The sequence below is a fragment of the Gavialis gangeticus genome, unplaced genomic scaffold, assembly GCF_001723915.1.
Source record: "Gavialis gangeticus isolate Ggan-Ray unplaced genomic scaffold, GavGan_comp1, whole genome shotgun sequence".
In the NCBI taxonomy this organism is placed as follows: domain Eukaryota; kingdom Metazoa; phylum Chordata; order Crocodylia; family Gavialidae; genus Gavialis; species Gavialis gangeticus.
This window is the reverse complement of record NW_017729005.1, coordinates 2,887,128-2,897,312: the sequence shown is the minus strand read 5'-3', so window position 1 is coordinate 2,897,312 and position 10,185 is coordinate 2,887,128.

Genomic DNA, 10,185 nt, shown 5'->3' with positions numbered 1-10,185 from the left:
GGGAGGGGGGTGTTCGCTGCTGCCGGTGCTTGATGCTAAAGTGCTGTCACCCGACCGCCTTCCTCCTTCCTCTTTCCTCTCTCCGAGCAAAAAGTGCAGGAAGTTTTTTCTGAATAGTTTGAAAAACCGCCTCCGTTTGCTGTGGCTTGGAGCTGTGCAGGCGGGAGGCAGCTTTTCCTCCCCTTCGGGGCAGTCCGGTCTCACTTCTGCCCGGACATAGCGTGTCTGTTTGACATTTAAATACAGATATATTCTGTTTGGGGTTTTTTTTGGACACCTCAGATTTGAACTAAAAGCCAGAGTCCTTCTGGTGCACAACTCCGGAGCCTGAGTGGCTGGCAAAGGAAATGTGGCAGGAGCCATGCTCCGCCCCCTCCATCCTGCTGCCTGCTCAACAGGCTGCGGAAAATCAAAAAAAAAAAAAAAATCAAAACGGGGGGGTTTTAGAGCTACGTTTAAACCTATGCTCTTGCATGTCAGAAGGTAAAACATTCTCCCTCCCATCACACCCATGGTACTGATGTGAGCTTAGGGCCTGCAAATAAATGTGAGGGATTTAACTTGTGTGGTGAAGTGCCCTTCCTTGACCTTTTGTGCTGAATGTCGTTGGGGAAGACGGTGTTACTGCCCCTTATACTTTGCCTCTCTGTGGAGTGGTCAAGAGGGTATAAAAGGGCTTTCATTGTAATTTGGATTTGGTAAAAGCACGCTGCAGCAGTAGATGCTATCATGGTTTTAACAAATCCAAAGACGTTGGGTAGAAGTTACCAGAGTCACTGCTTTGCAAAAGGCCATCTTTTGAAAAGAGGTTCTGGGAAGGCTTAACTTGTAACACTTTTTAACAGTAATAATAATTCTTTTCTTCTGTCTCTCCTCACTCATGGACAAGCTGTTAGTTTGGACCCAGGTTCTGCAGACACCTGTAAACTTCAAGTCTATGTAAATGCTGGGAGAATTGAGGCCTTGGGAACGGGTGCGTTGGTTCAGTTTGACATTTCTGCGTGAGGCTGTTGAGCTTCACTTGCTTCAGATGTCAGTGAGGCTACTTGGGCGTGCAGAGTTACTTGTTTAAGTGTTTGCCAAATCATCACCTCCTCAAAGCGTTGTTGCAGGATTGTACCCTCGTGTCATGACACCAGTCAGAGCTAGTTATAGTGGCTCTAATTTAAGTTATGGGTAGCTTTATGCGGTTTGCAGTTGAACACGGAGTAGTGCCCTTTTATGGAACATTTAAGATGTTAAAATAGCACATTGACTTGCATGTTTACTGAAGCCTGGTGGACAGCTCTGTGTCTGGTTCTGCTATAGCAGTATAACCATCCCTGCCTATAAAGTGACATAGCAGTATTACTAGGGATGCTGTGAGGCTATTGGTGCTTGCAAAACATTTTGAGATGTTTTGGCCAAAAACGTTTAATGGAAGTGCAAAGTATTTACAATGCCTGGTGTTACACGGGGGGAGCATTTTTACCTGAAGGAAAGTATTTTTTTCTATAAAATTAAATGCTAATACATAAATGTAGACTTTCAAGGGGAAGTGAAAGGGAGAGAAAATAGTTATCTTTTCTAATCTTCCTCTTCTTTCTCATGGGAGTTCTTGGGGGGGTTTTAATGGGAGCAAAAGAGACTGCAGTTCTGCCCTCTGTCTTGTGTATTCCTTCTTCCTGTAGAGCTGATAGCAATGTGTCCATTTCCTGCTGAGCCTCATGGAGCCAATACCTTCAGGATTTTAAATGTATGCCAGGGCTTCCTAGTCTGCAGGTGCAAAGGTTTTAAACTAGTTTGATAAGATACTCATGATGCACTGTGGACAATTACTAGCCAAGTCGATAATAATAAACTACTTTAGTCACAATACCTACTTGTTTTTCTAGGTGTTTCATTTGGCAGACAATACAATTTATGCAGTGTTTGGAGAAGACAGGAATATGTTAGTCCAGTCCCAGTTCTATAGAAGTCTTCAGGGTAAAATTGGAGTTGTATGAAAACAAATGTTGCTTTTTACATATACTTCACCTATGGTGCCTGGTATGAATGTCAGATATGGCAGAAATCCAGGCATTTGAAGTTTTAAAACTGGCATTTACTAATTAACTGAAATTTTGTCACAAAAACGCAGCCATAAAATCCTAAGGTTCCAGGTCTGCAAGTGATTTCATGCAGATAAACCCATGTGCTTGCATGAAACTCTGTTGGAGTCAGTAATTCAGCAGAGTCACTTGCACAACTTACGTTGAAGTTGTTTCTGTACTACAGTAGTTTATATGGTGGCAAACTCAGGATGCAGTGGCATCATACATGTATGCTGTTTGGAAAACCAAGATTCAGGAATAGGTTAGAGCCCTCAAATAAGACAAGCGTTCTTAATTCAGGCAAAATCATCTAAGTAACTAGCAATGGCTAGTCAGGGCAGGTAGAGCAGTTAAGGTATTTGTTTATATATCGAGAGGTATGAGAGAGCCTTTCCCTTTTGATACAGCATCTGTGAATGAAATTCCCTTCTTCAGACACATTCAGATAGTGCTGGACATGCCAATAGATTTACTTGGACCACCCTGAATTATGATTTTAAATGAATTTACTTTGCTTGAACATTTCCTTCAGTCAGGATTATTTGTTTTGACTAACACAAACACATTTCTGTGAGGTAAGCTAGGGTTTGAATTCAGCATCCGCTATCTGCTTCATGGTAACTGCCTGCTGTGATAATTGAGAGTCAGGCTACCTTGGCTTTACCTTAGGGTCACAGCATCCATGCAGGAAGTTATGGAGGAGCAGCTAATGGACTGTAAGTTCATACCTTAGCTGTAATTTTTATGCGTTTTTCTGTGTTCAGGCCCTAAAAAATGGAGGCTTCAGCTCAACTGATATGTGTCCACATATAGATTTGCAGAGGTTGAACACCATAAAAATTAATAGCATCTTCCTAGATATGCCAGTTTAAATAAAAGGACATCTTGTTAATTTTTAAATGCAGTACACCCTCATTATAATAAACCCTGTTCGTAACAAGCGCTTTCTTTTAACAATCCCACCAGCAGGAACTGATAACTTTTCCCATTATTATGTCATAACCCTAGTATAGCAAACACACTTTTTTAAATGCCCTGTCTTCCTGGTTGGTTGTGAGGTTGTACTGTAAATGCACCAAGAATAGATTCTGGCTCAGCTCTTCAGTTCTCTGTCCCAGATTTTGTATTCGGGTTTCTTGAGGGTTGGTTTTGTTTTGATTTGATTTCCTGTTGTCTAAAGGTCCTAAACAAACAAGGAAACAGAATGAATTTACAGCAAAAACAGTGAAATTGACTGTTTACTGTATCAAAAACTACAAAAATAGAGAAGAGGTTGCTTTCAATTATATAATAGCCATCTTTTTCTGTGGACGAGCATGCGGTCACAGGTAGCATATGGCTGATACTGATTTATTAAAAATTTTTAAATATAACTTGCATACTTATTTAATAAAACAGGTGGACTGTGTATTATTTTTCAAGATTTCCACTGAATAGAGCTCAGATGTAAACAAATGTATATCTCTTTAAATGGTCCAGCCCTTCATAACAGAGCTGCAGAATTGTAAGCCATATTTCATTTTGTCTTTCTCACATTGGCCAAGCTGACCATTAAATTCTTACCTCAGAATTTTTACTATTGATGAAGCAAAACTGGAAGGAGCCCACTCGGGTCTGTGGTTTGTTTTTATTTGCTGTCAAGGCAAGTGTAATATGTAAGGATCATATATTAAAATCCCCCATTCCCCTTTTTGTCATTCTCAAACGTCCTTTACTATAGGATCAAAAGGATTTGCATGATTACAAACGAGCCAGATTCTCTCAGTTACACCAATGCAATGCTATTAATTCCATTGTGTGTGTGTTTCATCTACTTTGGCTACACTTAGAGTTACTGATCTCAGCTTTCTTGAAGAAGATGCATAAAGTATTTTTATTTCCAATTTAGAGATGGGGAAACTGAGGGAAGTGTTATGTACATGTGTGCTTTGGACAGGCTTTCAAGAATGAGACAAAAACATTATTCTCAATGTATTTGGCTAAACCCCATGACCAGCAGATGTTAGATGAAGGATTAAAAGGACTCTTCTTTGCACATTGAAGAATGAGACAAAAAGTGAGGGACTGATATAGGAATATAGCCAGGGAAGTCTATCAGGCCCAGTCTCCTTTGTTTGCAGGAGCTGTCCGAAAGGGTCTACAAGAGTATCTACTTGGGCTCTTCTTCTGTGTTGCAGTCCAAAAGCACTTGATAGAAGAGAGCGTATTTTGTGCCGCAGGAAGTGAGTAGGAAAGACGAGGATGGCACCACTGCAGAATTTGCTAGGTAAAGTATGCTGCTTAGATGATCAAAAGAAGTGAACCATGCCACATGCTGCAAAGTAAATGCAGTGGTTTTTGCCAGCCTTATCTGGGGGAAAATGACTTCCTGGCCTTGTATCTACTCCAGAGACACCTGTATCTTCTTATCATACAGTCCCTTCCATAAACTTACCAAATTGCATCGTGGAGGAATTTTGGTCCCTTGCCCACTTTGTTTTGTTTGGATACCGTTGAACTTCGCTCACCTAATGATTGGAAACCTTTCAAATTCCAATCTAAATTTGTTTGTATCCTTTGATCTTGTATCCCCACATGATCCTGTTTTTTAACTTAAATAGTTCTTCTCCTTTCCTGATATTCACCCCTATGAACTTGTAAAGAGTAATCATATACTCTCTGGGCTTTCATTTTTTCCAAACTAAACAAGCCAAGCTCTACTGATCTCCTCTAATAAGATAGGTTCTCTGTTCCTCTAATCTGGTAGCCCTTCTCAGCACTTGTTTCAGTTTAAATTAATCTTTTGTAACATAGGGGACAAGAGCTGTGAACATTATTCTGAATGGGGTCTTACCAGTGTAGTGATGCTAGCATTTAATATATTTGAAAAAATACCATGCACAAAATTGCATTAGCCTTTACTATGATGGCTTATGGTCATACGACCAGTTTTTCTCTTCTGGCATCTCCCCATTTTATAGCATAAACTTTTGCTACTAGCCCCTTAGTGCATAATTTTGCACTTAATACTCATGAACTTGATGTCATTACTATTATTCCACTCACAAGATTATCTGAATTTGCTCATATGATTATCCAGTCCTCCCTTCTGTTGGCTAAACCACCCTTTTCCCTGTCATCCATGATATATGCATAGATTTTGATTTTGTGTCCTGGTCTGTGATGAAAACATTAAACAGGATGGGCCTCAAAACTGTTCCCTCAGGCACACCCCTAGTAACTAACCTCTTTCCAATCAGATGAAAAAGGTTATATCGAAAGGGGAGTTATCTGCTTTTCAGACACCTGCTTCTCCACTTTACAACTACAGTTTATGTCCCCGTCTTTTCCATTTTAGCTAATAATTTGACATAAGTATCAAATACTTTGCTTACATCTACAGATTAGGTCCACTGCATTGCCCTTATCTAAGGATATTAGTTTGTGATTCTAACAACCCAGTTAATGTAGTCATTCTGGGAATTGCATGTATGGGAACCATTTAAGGTGGAGGTTATGGGTTGTGTTTGCTTGTTTTCTGTCTTTGAAAAGACCCTAGAAATTCTGGGTGTTTAGTGGCTGTAAAATACTAAATACAAATATGAATCTTAAAATGCTATTAGAGATGATCTGAAGAGATGATGTTCAGATTTGGATTCGGTTTCAGGGTAGTGTTCCATTCCAAGCCACTGTAGGCTGTTTGAAAGGTTTTGTGTTAAAAGCTTTTCCTGCATTTTCAGCGTTTGCTTTTTTGTAACTAAAGTCCTTGAAAGAAAATATTTGGTTAGATCTCTGGTGCATTCCTGCAGACTTATGTCACTTAAACCAGTGGTTCTCAACCTTTTTTGTACCCAGATCCATTTGTAAACATCGATGGCCAGTGCCCCTTGCTCCCAGGCCCGAGCCCTCCAGTGTGCTCCCAGGCTCCCCAGCCCTCCATGGGGAGCTCCAAGCAGCCCCTTGCAGGCTGGAACTCTGACAGCTTGCAAGGGAAAAGCCACCTTTCCCCTACATTTTGTTCCTTTAAAGGAGAAGCCATTTTTAAAGTTTGTTGATCCATTTTAAAGTTTGTCTGTAACCCTTTCATATATTCTTGCGACCTAGTTTTGGGTTGCGACCTCCAGCTTGAGAAATACTGACTTAAACCACCTGCTGTAATTCTGCTTGAGTAAATTTTGAATGTTTAGTGCCATCCCCCTCCCTCACCTTACTTTTTCCCACTGGCATCTCATGAACAGTTTACAGACCTTCTGTGGTGTACAAGTACATTGGTTATGCAGCTGTATCTTAATTTTTTTGTAGGCAGAAAGCTACAAAAACTGTCAGATGCTTTTTCATAGCCTCTGATGAAGTAGATTGTTGCCTACAAAAGCTCATGTTTCTGAACCAGTTAGTCTGTAGTCTGCCACCTTGCCCTGACTTCAGACTTACATGACTAACCACCTCTGATATCAACAGAGCAACATCAGGAATGAACCAGCAATAGTGTCTTCTGTATTAATTCTATAACATTGTTGAAGTTGTGCACCCTGCCCTTCCAAGTGTCTGTGAAAGCTCATGCCTCTCTGACCTAGTTAGTTGCTAAGGTTCCACCCTGCTCCTACCTTTTGTCTGTTGATATCTGCTGGATTCAGACCAGGAATAAATTTGGCTTGTCCCAGGTCTTGGAATGTTGGAATAAATAAGCTAGCCTGTGAGAAGTGAGCAAATATGCGAGCTTTTTGCCTGCAGCACATCTGAGCTTTACCTATATTGTTTGATAGACAGACCATCTAGGTGTTGTTACACTTAGGTAAATTGCCAAAGAGTTCCTTTCTTCTCTATGGTGCTTAAAAAGTCTGCTTTTTACTTTTGTGTGTATAAAAGTTAATATTTTTCCCTTATAACTTATAATTGTTGGGGCTTTTTTAAACACCTGCACAATCTGATAGTTCATCATGCACCCTACAGTTCTATTCTTTTACCCAAATTCTGTGCAGCTTTAAGGAGCTGTTTGAGACTCAACTTGTGTTGGTCACATTGCTCAGTTCCATTCAGGGAGCAGGGGCTTTGAGACCTGACAGCTATGCTGCACAAAGAGTTTTTATAACGTTGGGGAAAAAACAGCAGTTGATGCATTTAAAATTTCTGCTTAGAAGCTAACAAAGTGTAAAATTGATGAGCTGTAATTACACCAAGTTCCGCAACCCATTGTTTCCATCCCTTCTCTCTGTGCCCCCAAATCATCTTTTTTTTTCCTTACAAATTGAGAGTGGGGTTTTCCTATTATTTTGGATTTTTGATTCATTTGGACCACAGGCTTTAAAAGAAATAATCAGTTGTGCATTGTGTCTAGACTGTTCAGTAGTTAGGCAGTAAATCATTGATGAACTGAACAGAATTACTTAAAGGAGATGGACAAGAAAATGACAAGTTCTTGGTGCCAGGAACACAACTTTTATGGTGCACTAGCGGGTGTCCTGTGCAAACTCATTGACTATGTCCACCTTATAAATCATGCCTTCTTTGCTATTCCTATTAAATTAAGCCATTTAGCCGGAATAGGGACTTCTGAACATTTTAATGAGACTCTTGAAAATCAGACAGGGGGAGGGGGTCACAAACTGAAAGTCTTTTGAAGTTCTGCAGCAAGTTACTTTAATCAGAGCCCCTCAGTATCTGGGAATGCATGGAGATGAAAAAAAGGTCCTCTACTGGGAAAGTATGTTTTTTTTTCTTTGTTCATAATCGGTAATTACACCCCCATAATGGCTCCTCTGGTGCAGATGTAGAAGTAATAGACGACGAAGAAGAAATTAGTTAGGCATACAGTAATCGCAGCAGTGGCTAGCTCAGCTGTACAATAGCACAAGAACTAATGCAGTTGCTTTTGGAAGCAATTTATTCATAGCAACAAGGCTCACAGCTCCTTGTATGTTTTTCCATTAAGTCATTAAAGTGTATAATGCTCCATTTTTAACCCTTGTCTGTGCTGAGTGAAGAAATTCCTTCACAGCAACAAAATGAAATTCTGACTACCCATCTGTAGGAATGGGATTGCATGGAAATCCAAAAGAATTCCAGCATACTCAGTGCTGTTCCAGCTGTGGTGCAGTGGATTGAGCTGTTTTATATCTTTCACCTATTTAGGGACTGATCTGTATCTTGATTTAGCCATGGCAAATCAGTATCCAATCCATGGCAGTGAGTGGCATGAAATTAAAGATGTTAATATTAGACCTTTAGGTGCTTTTGTAATAATTATTTGAGTGTGATCCATGCCTGCGAAAATGGTGTTTGGTCCTTTGAAGGAAGTGGAATTTGCCTGTATATTTTGTTGAATTTAGAAAATGTCATCTGCCTTTTGGAAAGACTTTGTTCTTGACACAGATAAAAGATGCAGAAATTGCGTGTTGTTTGAGGTTGTGTAGGCGTGGTTTGTTTTTTGTCTATTAATGGCGATAATACTGTGGTGTTCTGCATGTCATGAGTTTACTTTGGAGGCATTCTCTTACTGTATACAGGCTCATGAACCTTTGTCTAAGACCACATCATTCTCATCAGTGAGCTGTGGGGCTCTCTTGCATATCCTTGCAATTTGATTAATTGCAGTGGTTGTGGTGTGTGTGGAGTGCAGAATGCAGAGAAGCGAGTACTGTGCTTGAGAGAAGTTTGCCTGAAGTGCCTTAAAGATGCAGTAAATACCCAGTCCCAAATTCTGTTAACTGCTTTGTGCAGAAAGGGCAGTTTTTCTAACCATGTATATGCCATTTTTGACACTTGTACACTGTTTACAATTCTGTTTCTGGTATAGTGTGGATACGTAAGTTTCAACACAGCTATTGCTCAGTAGGCTAAGCACTGGCTGGACCGGTACTCATGTACAGGGATACACATGTATATCAAGTGTGCATGCTTCTCAGTCTGTGGCAAACACCATGACTAGCAGATGTTGGATACAGGAGCAAGAAGATTCTTCTGGGTCAAAGCTCCAGTAGCTGAGTGGTTAGGGCACTTGCCCAGGAAGTAGGAAAATTAGGTTCTAGGCCCCCTTCACCTAGAAGGGGTTTGAACCTGTCCCTCTGACTCCCAGCACAGTGCTCTAACCTTTTGTGCCACAGGTTAGGTATTATTCAGTCCCTTTTTTGTTTTTTTTCTGGGACTTACACTCAGGTACATGGCTAGTGTGCAGGCTACTGAGCATGTATAGTAGCCTTGTATAAGCTTATGTGTCCACATAAGAATTGCAAATTGTATGTAAGTGTCAAAAATGCCTCTTACACAGCTGGAAAAGTGCCATTGAGGTTCATAAAGGGAAATAGAATTCTGACCCCGGTCATTGGTGAGCCATTTAGGCACTGGAGTGAATACACTCCAGCTGAGCAATTATTTCCAAAAATATTCTCCCATTTAAATGCTTCTAACCTGGGATCAATGTAGAAGCACATATTCTGAAGCACCAGGGTAGGAAAATAGTATCAAATAGACTGATCTGAGTAACACAAGACACCCTCTACCCCAGTTTCTCAGGTTAAGGCGAGTGCAATGCAGGTTTATTTGGAATGTTTGATATAATGTCACAAAGATGTAGCTGTTGGTGTTGGTGGCCAAGGCTTCCTTAGCATTAGGGTTTTGACTTTGAAGTCTGCTCCTTGGAGAAGTGTTATTAAGTGCAATCCTGATTACTTTTAGAGAGATCTGCAAGATATCTCTTCCCATGTTTTCTCAGCTGATTAAATCTTGGGTTTCTATTAGATGGTTTTTCTTTGCAAGACTTTTACAGTGAGGGACATCCAGTAAATGAGTCTTATTAATTACATTTTTAAAATAGCAAACTAATGTTGTAGTTGCTATAAAATATAAGTACACACAATATAGTTTTACACAGATAGACCTTTTTGAAATTAATGAAATCTTTGTGAATCTTCATTTCTGAACCATTGGTGTTTCATTGGATTGAACATGGTAGTGATTTTGATATATGCATGATATATGTATTTTGATATATATTTCTCGTAGTGTGCTCCTATGAGAAAATCCTTGTTCCCAGTCCTGCAAGCACTTGTGTTTATGCTTAATCTTTGCTTCCATGAGCTGCTTTATTGTATGAGGTTAAATACTTGCATAAACCTTCATAGGATTGGGGCTTATGTAT